This window comes from Equus caballus, chromosome 18, assembly GCF_041296265.1.
Source record: "Equus caballus isolate H_3958 breed thoroughbred chromosome 18, TB-T2T, whole genome shotgun sequence".
Lineage (NCBI taxonomy): Eukaryota > Metazoa > Chordata > Mammalia > Perissodactyla > Equidae > Equus > Equus caballus.
The window spans coordinates 10,247,052-10,259,599 of NC_091701.1; the positions used below are offsets into that span (position 1 = coordinate 10,247,052).

The 12,548-nt window shown below is 42.8% G+C and overlaps 1 long non-coding RNA gene across 2 annotated transcripts in view; it reads left to right on the plus strand.

Annotated features, from left to right (window-relative positions):
• Positions 1-8,729, plus strand: part of LOC102149442 (uncharacterized) — a 31,988-nt gene extending 23,259 nt beyond the window's left edge. Inside the window, exon 6 of one of the 2 annotated variants that reach the window (XR_011428153.1) lies at positions 7,415-8,729. This is a non-coding gene — a long non-coding RNA (uncharacterized lncRNA). The remainder of the gene's footprint in view (positions 1-7,414) is intronic. The other variant, XR_011428155.1, reaches the window with a different exon arrangement.
• The last annotated feature ends 3,819 nt before the right edge of the window (positions 8,730-12,548 follow it).

The window sequence follows — 12,548 nt, forward strand, 5'->3', positions numbered from 1 at the left end:
TTGATGGTATTATAGCACTGTATATATTTAAACATATACATATATAATATACAATGTCCAATAGCATTTATATTTGAAAATGTAAATTTAAATCTTAAATAACATTATAAAACAATGTATCTATTACATTATTTTACCATTTTGATTTGTTTTCTAAAGAATATGTTTGTGTATAGGCAAGCATATAAGTAAAAACTATTGGGTTAAAAAAACTACATTGTGATAATTCAGTAATTTTTTTCTCTCTGTTTTAGGAATTCTGATTTTCCTAGAAATTTTTGTCTATTAAAAATTAGTCATTACTTTCAAATATAAAAGTCAGCAAGAGTTTTTAGAAATTTAAGCATCCTTAAATAATCTGCAATCACTATTGATATTAAAATTATCATAAAAAATTACATTTTTAGAATTTCCATACTTTGATTAGAGTGCCTCTGCAGATTCACATAATTTGCAGCATGTCTGAAGTCCCAAATCAATTCTTTTCATGAAGATTTTGATTATATAATTCAATTTGGTTGAACACAAATGTTTACATTTTCACATTCTCAAACATTTATGAAAACAATGTTAGTTTAAAATGAATAAAAACAGTATAGGAAATATATAGAGTTCAGATTGATTATCCTTTCTGTGAGAAAATAAAGCAAATTTTGCATAGACTAGAACATTATGCTAACATTATTTTTATACTGTGATAAAATCAGGAGGGCGTCATAGAAAAGTAGTCTATTTCCCAAGGATTGCCTTTGACTAGAAATATTGTTTGAGGGTGAAACCGGCAAACAGCGATTGATGATTAAGCATCTAGGTACTCAAGTTTTTTCCTTTTTGCAGTTACTGATTACAGGTTTTAGCTGTGTAGCCCACCCATTGTTAACTGTGCTGCTTAGGCAATCTGCTACCTGACTCCCACCAGGCTCCTACAGATAATATCTCCCTGGAGCCTGGGTCACCATGGTAATGGGTGTGTGAGCTGTTTTTCAGGAATTAGAACTCCTTGTCCACTTCAGGCCAGTTGAGGCCACCAACCCCTCAACTGGGCCCACACAGATGTCTGATAGGCGACCTTTTGACATCAAGAAGCTAAAAACTCCACCCTCTGATCATGCTAACACCACCATTTTGTGAACATCGGTCCTATGAAGAGGCATGGAGTCTGACTATGCTTGCGCAGATCATGGATTACCTCACCTCTCCTCACATCCAATCACCTCTCTCCACATTTCAGACCACCTTGCCCCCATCCCATAAATATCCCTGAGTCCCTACTTTTGGGGAAGCCAATTTGGGGCTCATGCTCTGGCTTCCTCACATGGCTGCCTTGGAAGTAAACTCTCTCTCTGCTGCGATGTCATCGTCTTGGTGTTTGGCTTTCTGGGCGGCGGGCAAAAATGAACCTGGTTCAGTAACAAATGGCGAGCCAGCCAGGAGCTAAGTGCAGATGAACCTTTTTGCCCGAGATTCGTGAGCCCCTTTCCAGTATGGAGGACCTGTGGGTGCATCCAGCAGCTGCCGGGTGCATTTCTCCTGGGACTGTTCTGGGACTCTTTCCTGGCTTGGCGCTGCCGACTGCTTGGTGCATATTTTCACTTTCAGTAGAGAGACAGCTTCTTGGTTTGGAAGATGTCTTTTTGGTGAGTAACTTGGGTACAAGTGATCGCATTCTTATTCCTCCTTCGTTTAAGTCTGACTTCCGAAAGGAAGCCTTGGTTTGGCAGGGGACGCCCTCCGGGACTTCCAACAAAGGAAGCCTTGGTCTGACCTTCATTGTGAGGGTCTTGGTTTCGAGGATGCTCAATAATAAGTAAGAACTAGGGGATCCACTCACAGAAGTGCTCTTGGCTTGGCTTGGTTTGGTTTGTTTTGAGATCTGGTTCTAGCTGCTGCATAAATATACTTTGACCGGCCGGGTCTAAATTCTGAAACAATGGGGAATGCTAATTCCATTCCTACCTGCAGCCCCCTAGGCTGCATTCTTCAAAATTGGACAACTTTCAATTACAAGTCCAAGAAGAAGACAAAGATGGTATTTTTCTGTAACACCACATGGCCACAGTCAGAGAGTTCTCTGGTCTTAATAACTTCATCAAATTTGGAATCTCAGCTTCCACTCGTGGTCTTACTGATGCTAATGGAAGCTCCACATCCCACCCTAACCCCACCTCTGCCTGGTATTGAAGCGTCCATGTTCCACCCCGGGAGCTCTTCTCTGGTTTTTGGGCACCTGGAGTGATTCCAGGTTGGCCCTTTGGTCAATCGTTGACTGACAATCTGGAACCCTGTTTTCTCTCCTGTCAAGAGCTTATTGAGGATTTTAGGCACCTACTAAGTCAGTTGTGGGGACGGGAGACCGGTAATTTATTCTGTAAACTGTCTTGCCCAGGAACTGTTGTTTGTGTGACCTTATCTTGATGACTCTTGGGAAGAGGCTGGGAGGGTGAGGCCTGATCACCTCTTTCCCTTCTTCGTCTGTCTCGTTCATCACCTCCTCTGTTGTCATCAGCTAGGGGTTCAGTTCAGGCTGGACCTGAGCAGAACCTAGACCTTCTGTAAAGTCAAAATTTGGAAAACTTTCTGCTAGGGACTTAACTCTCAACCCTGGCACTGGGAGCCCACCCCGGCCAGCTCCAAGCCTTTGCCTCTTGCCTCCCTGGCTTGCCTTGTGCTGAATGGGACTTGACTAAATCTTATAACTATATTGACGCCTGTGGTCAGGCTCTGCACCCTTCTCCGGCCCACTGTCAGTCAGACACTTACTGTCAGTCAGCCTTAGCACCATGCGGATGCCCCAAGCATCTGTGGAGTCTCACCCCTCGGGTGCATTTTAATTAATTGGAAATGCTTTCAACTTTGGATAGGTTATGCCCCAGAAACTCCATCTTGGAGAAAACGTGAGTGGTTTCTCTGTGCCTTTATGATGTAATTGGACAGGTAGATCAACCCATAGTGTCATTTGAGTCACAACCCAATTTCTGAGAAATCAAGAGCAACTGTCCTAGGAAAATCCTTGTAAGACTGGAAATGTAGCTCTAGAGGCAGTTCCACCCATTTCCCTTATCTCAGAGAGCTTGCAAATCCTCTGGGGACTATCTAGCCCATCACTAATTTCTAAGACTGAATAATAAAAGGGGGAAAAGGCCAAAAAAATGGCCAGAAGAGCACCTTTGCCAAAAATCTAGCATCTTGAGTGTCTTCTCCACAAATATTAGTAAAAAGGCTTAAAACAAAATTTGGATGCATACCTAGGGAGCTTTGTATTACTGTACCTGATTCATGGCAGTAATTTTTAAAACAATAGCTGTGGAGATTCTGTGTATGTGTGTCTATATGTATGTCAGATGTGTGTGATATTTTTACCTCCAGATGGTATGGCCAAAATTGAGAACTCTGTTTAATTGGCTTAAAGTAAGCGCTTACCTAAATTATTTCTAAATGGAAAAGAAATTAATCCAAATGTTTTTTAAGTTAACATGCTATAAAATTAATCTTTGGTAAATGAAAGCTTATTTAAATTTGTTGGTCTGATTAAAATGGACATGCCCTCAGAGTCAGCACTGGACATGATGCAGACACGCAGCCTTTATTCTACATTTATTGGTCGAATAAGCTGATGCTATCTCTGTTACCAAACTGGTTAGCAGAAATAATTTTAAATGATGGCTAATTTTGTCTAATGTTTCATGAAGTTTTATAGGCAATCTAAATAATTATTGGGAATGAGTAAACTAAATGTGGAAAAGATAAAAGTGTTGGGTGAGCTTTTAAAAATAGTGATGTCTTATGACATGTATATTTAAAATAACTTCCAAAATCTTTCTGGTAACTTGAAACTTTGAGGTGTTGCTAGATAAAATTGAGTGATAAAAAACTCACTGAATACCTCAGTCATTTTTCAAATGAGATAAAATACTGAAACATTATCATTAGACATGTCTAGGTTTATCTATGTTTGGCTTCTTATTGCAAAGAAACTAAAATGTGTTTGGATCTAATAGTAAACATGTCTTGTATTTTATTAAGATTGTACCATGAAGTAGCATGTTCCTAGAAATTATAAAACATATTTATATTGGGGGCTGGCCCAGTGGCGCAGCGGTTAAGTTCACACGTTCCTCTTCTTTGTGGCCCGGGGTTCGCCGGTTCGGATCCCAGGTGTGGACATGGCACCACTTGTCGCACCATGCTGTGCTACGCGTCCCACATATAAAGTAGAGGAAGATGGGCACGATGTTAGCTCAGGACTAATCTTCCTCAAAAAAAAAAATTATAAATTTGCCAAGCCACAGTATGCTAATGTAAAGGACAGTTCATAATTGCTTAGTTTTTAGTAGGATCTGTATGGGTTAAAAATTCTAATTAATATATGTAATTAAAGCTACTAAAAATTAATAAGGCAAACAACTCTGTATACAAGGAAATTAAAATGTATGTTTTCAGTAAAGAAGCTATAAAGAATGGAAGTATTTTTGTTTGTTAGGTTAAGAAAGATAAATTTGTCCTCAAGTACTAGAAGGGAAGAAAGGAAGCATGGGACAAATTCTGAATGTAAAAAGAAAGTTATAGAAGGTTTGTGAAAGAGAAATTCTGAAGGGAGTTTTATGCCTTGTCAAGTTGGCTAAGATTAAAGTAAATCCAATTAAGTAAATGAGTTTTAATGAAAAAAACAATAAGCTGGTACAAAAATTAAAATTTTGTTTTCTCTCTCTAAAGGATAATTTTCTTGACCTTTGGTCTGCTCTTGATAAAGAAGTTATAAAAGGCTTTTTCTTTAGTTTTGATAAGTCTACCTAAAAGACAGAAAATCTATGTTTTGTTACAATAATTCCCTCTGTTCAGAAAGACTGGGGTCTCTATTCAGATCTTTTGACTGTTTTAGCTGTTTGCCCTTGACTGGTTCTGTTGTCACTTTGAATGGATGACTGAGCATGGTTTCCGATCTGAACAAGTGTTTTAAAACCTTTTGATGTTTTTGACAAGCTCTCCCCACCACCGAAATATTCAAATCCTGAATACTTTCATTTGGCTTGGAAGAAGGAAGAGAATTTCTCTGAGGATTTTCAGAGGGCCCCTGAGACTTCTCAAGGAAATTTCCTCTCGCTTCCTAGAAGGAGGAAGACACTAAGCTAATTAGGCTTATTTGGTATGTTAAATTACATGGGAAACATTGTCAAATAAGTGATGATAAACTTTCTAGGGTGGTATTATGTGAGTCAATGTTATTGATATAAATGTTTTAAAAATTATATAACATTCCTAAAATTCTGATTGGTCCTGGTTGTCAGCCACAATTCTGGTTATTATTTTAAAGTATTATATGTGACAAAACTAACCAAATTTCTTTGTCAGTTGCCATTTTGGGATCTTGTTGTTTACAGACAGTTATTGTTTTACTCTGATGCTTTTGCAAAATGTTTCATCTTCAGAGAAATTCATGGAAAGGATTCTGACACTCTAGAATAAGGTTCCTTTTTTTTTTTTTTTTTAAAGATTTTTATTTTTTCCTTTTTCTCCCCAAAGCGCCCCTCCGGTACATAGTTGTATATTCTTCATTGTGGGTCCTTCTAGTTGTGGCATGTGGGACGCTGCCTCAGCGTGGTTTGATGAGAAGTGCCATGTCCGTGCCCAGGATTCGAACCAATGAAACACTGGGTCGCCTGCAGCGGAGCGCATGAACTTAACCACTCGGCCACGGGGCCAGCCCCAAACAGGTTAAGATTTCTTTGCAGTGCTTTCTTTTTTGTTTGAGGAAGATCAGCCCTGAGCTAACATCTGCTGCCAATCCTCCTCTTTTTGCTGAGGAAGACTGGCCCTGAGCTAACATCCATGCCCATCTTCCTCTACTTTCTATGTGGGACGCCTGCCACAGCATGGCTTGACAAGCGGTGCCATGTCCACACTGGGGATCCGAACCGGTGAACCCAGGGCTGCCGAAGCAGAACGTGTGCACTTAACCACTGCACCACTGGGCCAGCTAGAATAAGGTTTCTAATAAACTTTCAGATCGTAAAACTGAACTGGGTAAGAAATTACAGAACTCTAACAGAGAAACTCATGACCTCATACAACTGCCAACAGAAGATTAAGATCAAGAATTGACTACACAGGACTGAATGAACTGATGAGGATGATTATGATTTATAGGACTTTTCATTTGAGATATTGCTGATTTTTTGATGTTCTGTTTTGTTTCCAGATTTAAAGAAGTCTTTTTCTCTTTCTCTCTCATGCTAACTATGACATATCAATTTGATAAATTATACCTTTGTAAGCAGATTTGAAACACTTATTTTTCTCCCTGCCTGATCCCTCCAGGATTTGGAAATTCTTAATGAGTGAGTATCGTTTTCATGGCAATGTAGTTATTTGCCATAAGTTCAATAAGAATCTGTTCTCCTTATAACAGGACACAATTGGAAACACTGGTTATCTTACCAAGGCTTTGACTGGAATGTCATATTTGAGAGAAACTGGCATAGACTCAGATATGACCAGACAGCTTTTAAGAAGCAAGGGTTGGACTTTGTGGAACAAAGCCACTTGGAAATATTGGCCTGGTACCTTGTTTACAAGGATTCCAGGACCCGGGGTAAGTAAGGAAGGTCACTTATCTGGCAGGCGCCTGGAACTCGAAATATATTGGAGGTCCTCAAGAAGAGAGGAATCCACCCAAATCTGTAGATATTGCAGGCAAAATCTGATGACAAGTCTTTGGCTTGGTTTTCTTGGCCTTGAGAGGCCTTTAAAGTTCAACCTGAGATTCCTCAGAAAGAGTTCCAGCAAAGCAGATTTGAAAGAACCTATATAATCAGTTGCTATTCTTACTGTACTTCTGTAAATAATTGAGGCAATTTTCTTGAAACTAAACTTATCTTGCAAACCAGTTAGTCTTAATTTGGCTATCTTTGGTAAAAATGAGGGTGATTTCAGAGAGAAAAATTATGTTTCAATAAAAGCTATAGTACACATTCATGGATATTAGGTTCTAGTCCTGATAATTGTCTTTGAGGTTTTTATTTTATATCTGTTAACTGGACTGGATCCTGAATTCTTCTAGTCTCTTGAAATATCTGGCCACAAATCTCCAAATTAATGTTTTCAATTTTTTTCCCATTATTTTCATTTGGAATCATTGAGAACTGAACCTGCCCTTTTTCCTGAAGCTTTGCAAACTGAAGCTGGACAAATTAATATAAACTTAAGAGAATTCACGTCTGTTGCTGTGTAAGACACTCAGTAAGATACCTGAAGACCTGATAACATCATCAGAGACATTTCAAACTGCAAAAGATGCTTTGACTCTGATGCCCAGAAATCTTTTGACTGTCTGCTGCCTGGACTCAGAAAGGTTTATAATTTGCTGGTTTATAATTTGCACCCACCATTAACCGTGTTTTTCTTTTTGTCTTTCTAGAAATACTTCGTATTAAATACCTGGTTACTTGCTAACACAATATGGGCTGAACTTTGGGAGCCCACCTGCATCACCATCTTACTAAGGGACTGGTCCAATGCGATGGAACAACCTATGCTCCTCACCAACAGGATAACCCCTCAAGATTGAAGATGAACAACAAAAGGGGGGATTGATACGGGTCAACACAAGGTTGACGTAAGGGAAGCCATATTGTAAAGAAGAAACCATATTGTAACTTTGAATGACCTCTGATTAGCTAACCCAGACATGCTCTGTAGATTTTATGGACCCTGTCAGCTGCTATAATTTGATAAGTTTGTTCTTTTGAGTTCCTTAGGAATGTGATGACCCCCAGGTAGAGAGTCTGTGCTGATGGCCATCATCAATGACAACTGAAAGATCAGGGTATAGGCCATTGCTCTGGTCTCTGATGCATCTCCAGTAAAACAAAAGACTATCAGAAACTGAGACCAGATGTCTTCCCCACCTGGAGAACAGATGGAGGCCCCACTGGGATTAGGTCTATTTTTCAGGGACTGTTAAAATTTGGGTTGTCTATACTTCTTGTCCTTCTGGTAAGCCAGGAACATGAGAATATTTCCAAATGAGTGCTAAAAATGTCATTCCTTTAACCCAGATCTCCGCCCCAATCTAGCAGGCAGTAGCTAGATCGGTCATCGCCCCAAATCCCTCAAGAATGAGAAGTGACCAAACAATAGGGGGGATTGAAACCAGCAAACAGCCATTGATGATTAAGTATCTAGGTACTAAAGTTTTTTCCTCTTTGCAGTTACTGATTATAGCTTTTAGCTGTTCAACCCAGCCATTGGTAACTGTGCTGTTTAGGCAATCTGCTACCTGACTCCCACCAGGCTCCTATAGATAACATCTCCCCGGAGCCTGGGTCACCATGGTAATGGGTGTGTGAGCTGTTTTTCAGGAATTAGAACTCCTTGTCCACTTCAGGCCAGTTGAGGCCACCAACCCCTCAATGGGGCTCAAGCAGATGTCTGATAGGCAACCTTTTGACATCAAGAGGCTAAAAACTCCACCCTCTGATCATGCTAATACCACCATTTTGTGAACATGGGTCCTATGAAGAGTCATGAAGTCTGACTACGCTTGTGCAGATCATGGATTACCTCATACCTCACCTCTCCTCACCTCCAATCACCTCTCTCCACATTTCAGACCACCTTGCCCCCATCCCATAAATATCCCTGAGTCCCTTTTTTTGGGGAAGCCAATTTGGGGCTCATGCTCTCACTTCCTCACTTGGCTGCCTTGGAAGTAAACCCTCTCTCTGCTGCGATGTTGTCATCTCACTGTTTGGCTTTCTCGGGGGGAGGAGTGGAGGGGGGCAAACACGAACCTGTTTCAGTAACAAGGGGCTGGCCTGGTGGCACGCAGCTGTTAAGTTTGTGTGCTTTGCATTGGCGGCCCAAGGTTCACCATCCTGGATCTTGGTTGTGGAACTATACACTGCTTATCAAACCATGCTGTGGCAGGCATCCCACATATAAAGTAGAGGAAGATGGGAACAGACGTTAGCTCAGGGCCAATCTTCCTCAAAAAAAAGAAAGAAAGAAATATTGTTTGGAATTTTCCTCTTTTTACACTTAAATAACAACTATTAACACTTTCAACTGTAGAAAGCACTGAGCTATAACCTAATAACCTTCTATTTGTAACATAATAACCAATGTCATTAACCCAAATCTTTGTTTCCCTTTTGAGCTGCTGTCTCAGCAGGAATGGTTTTCTTAAAAGACCCAAAACATTTAAAACATTGGAAATCAATTTTTTCTTTTGGAAATTCTTGAGGTTTTAAAAAAATTCATATAAGGACTCATAAGTTTCCATAAACCAATTAGCACAAGAGCTCCCAAAGAATTTAAGAAACCTTGTAATCTGATTCATGAAATTTCTCCCACCAAGTGTGAGAGCTGCCTGCCTGGCCTCGATGATCCCAGAGGGCACACTATCGACAGGTGGTGCAGCCCAGCCGAAAGGCTGCGTGCGTCACAGGCCTGAGGACGCCCCTCGAGGGAGGGGTGGAGAGTTCCGAGCACGGCAGCCCCCACTTTAACGCAGAACCCACAGAAGGGACGCCTTCTTCAGCCAGAGGACAGACTGAAAGCAAGCTCAGGAAATGGCAGCGATTGTCGCTTTTCTCCTGAAAAGCCACCAAGACTGAAAGCTCAGTTGACAAAACTTGGAAGTTAAAATAGTCTCACAGAGGCCTGCTGGGAATTAGAAAAAGTCACAAGATATGGTAACTGGGTCACCCTCAGTTAACAAGAATAAACCCAGGGATGCAGAGTGAGCGCAGCTCCGTCAGCACTGCGAGAATCACCCACAGGCTGGGGCCCCACAAGACCAAACCCGAGCACAAAAGGGCACCTTTCGGCTCAGAGTCCAGCAACACTGGCCCCAGCAAGTGAGGTTCGTCAGGGTAATTTTGGTAGGACCTCCAGACACCAGAAAAGAAAATGAAGACCAGCAGAGGTGGAGGGTCACGAAGCTGAGTCTGTCAGCTTGCAAGAGAACCCCTGCCAGGGAAGAAACTGACTCAGAGTAGGACCCTGAGAACAAAATGTGTGTGTGTTGTCAGCTGTCAAGGACTAGAAAGACGGTCACGCTAGGCAAGCTCTGAAAACTAGCACTCTGGACAAACCGAGTAAGCCCACAAGTTTTCACAGGTGGCTAAGATCAGCAAAGAATTGCAAGTTAGGGTCTGCAACCTTGGCAAGCCACGTGCAAGTCCCCCAGCAGCAAGGGAGCAGAAGCTCCTTCCTACAGCGAAGCCGCAGTCGGAAAGGCTGTTGCAAAGAGTCCAGAGGGGCGGGGCTTTTCACTCGCTGCGTTGTGACAGCCTCTCATTGGCCGAGCTTCCAGCCAGTCAACAAGAGGAAGTCTTTCTTCTTCCTGCTGGGCTCTGCTGTCCATGTAGGGCCTGAGAGCTCCCCCTCTTGGCCTCCTGACTCCAATTTAATGAGGTTTCTGTTTGTTAATTTGACAGTGAGGTCCTGCAAGGGCCTGGCATCCTGGGGTCAGGCAAAGTGCACCATCCTTTATCAGCTTTAACTGAGGAGTACCAATAGCGGTGAAACACAACATTCAGTCTTGTTATCTCCTAGGCAAGTGCTGCTGCAAGGGGCACTTTTCCTTTTGCACACCTGAATCCCCTTCTCCTCGTGGCCATCATTCACACAGATTACTGGGAATCACCCTGGTCTGGGTAGGCGAGGTTCCTTTTAGCCCCGAGGCTATGCTGCTTCTGTGCCATCTGACGCTTGGAGGGGAGAGGGGGGCCCTAGATTCAGGCAGCCATTTTCCTCGGAGCCTGGCAGCTCCCCAGGCTCCAGCCCTGCTGCTCAGGGAGCCCTAGGTCTCGCTCCTACATACACATACATACACAATTATTTCTTCTTAACCTGGGGGAAATCCCTTCCACTGTCTTCCTATTTCCTTCATGAGACCCCTCTCCCCTCACTGAAATACTTCTGCCTTAATATCTTTAGGGCATTTTGAGGGTGAGGGTGAAATATCCCAGAAAGAGGACAATCTTGCTGACAAATTCTACCTCCATCTTGGCTCAAACCAATAGCCAGTAGCATTCACTTACTTACACATCTGTCTCCTGCCGAGTGGCCTAGGGGCTGGCTGTTGACAGGCCCATGGCTACTGTTGTTGGGCAGTTGGCCCAGTGGGTTGTTTATGGTTTATTTCCTCTCCCTATTGTGGAAAATCCACTAGGCCCCTAGTGGCCTGGCTTGGGCCCCAGGCTGCCTAGAGCCCTCACTGTGGAGGCAGGTCCTCTCTCAGCTCCGGGCTTCTCTCCTTCCCTTTCCTTGATGCCCTCCACCAAAGCTGACCTTTCCTTCCTCTAAAGGAGCGCTTCTCAGAGTGTGAGTCCAGGACGAGCGGCAGCAGCATCGCCTGGGAACTTGTTAGAAATGCAGACTCTCAGGCTCCACCCCCGACCTGCTGAGTCAGAAGCTGGGGGCCGGACCCAGCGCTCTCTGTTAACGAATCCTCTAGGTGATTCTGAGGCATGCGCAGGTTTGAGAATCGCTGCTCCACATCATTGCCTCAACGACATGGCTCTCGTACCAGCAGCATCAGCATCAGCATCACCTGGGAACTTGCTGGCAATGCAAGTTCATGGGCCTCAGGCCAGAAAGCCTAATCAAAATCTCAGGTGGGGCCAGGAATCAGTGGTTTATCAAGCTCGGCAGGTGATTCTTACACACCCTTAAATTTGAGAATCACTGCTCTAAATTTCTCTCAGGGTTCAGCTCTCTGATTTTGAATGGGAAAATAAACTTTAAAAGAGAAAACAACTTCCCGCTCATAATTTTCACGGAACAGGCGAGGCCTCGGAACTCGATCCTTTGTCACCCGACGAGAAATATGAACGCGTTTAACCCAGTAGATGTCGAACTTTGTGACGGGGCTGGAGGGGAGCCAAATTCGCCACCACGAAATGTGTGTCTGGGGCGCGAGGCAGTTTTCCTTTAGCTCCCTCCCCTTAACCACCTAGGAGAATTTAGGTGGAGGGTGTGTTTGGAAGGAGAACTATCGCCAGAGACAAATACGAGGAGCAGGGTGAGCTGTGGTGGGGAGCTCAGCAGGGCCTGGGTAACAAAGTTCTCTGTGTCCCGTTGTCTCTGCACACACGGCAAACCTGTGTTCACCAAACATTTGCTTCTCCCGTCTTCCCGTGAATTGTCTTCCTCCCCTTTGAAGCCCCAGACCCCTACCCCCTTCTCTTTAGCTCAGAATAGCATATAAACCTCAATGCCAGAATGTCTTCAGGCCTCATATTCTAATGGAGCTCCCATATGTATGAAATTAAATTTTATGTTTTCTTGTTAATCTAATTTAATTCTTAGAGCAGCCAGAAGAACTTACAAGGGTAGAGAAAAATTCTTCGTCCCCCACATGCTCATTTTAAGAAATGCATTTTCTATCATGACCCAGTACACAAATGCGTGCACACACCCACAGGTCCACAGGCATGCTTTGTTTTATTGTGCTTCAATTTATTGCACTTCGCAGGTATTGCATTTTCTACAAGACCCTCCACCAGCAAAAAGACTGTGATTTGCTGAAGGCTCAGATGATG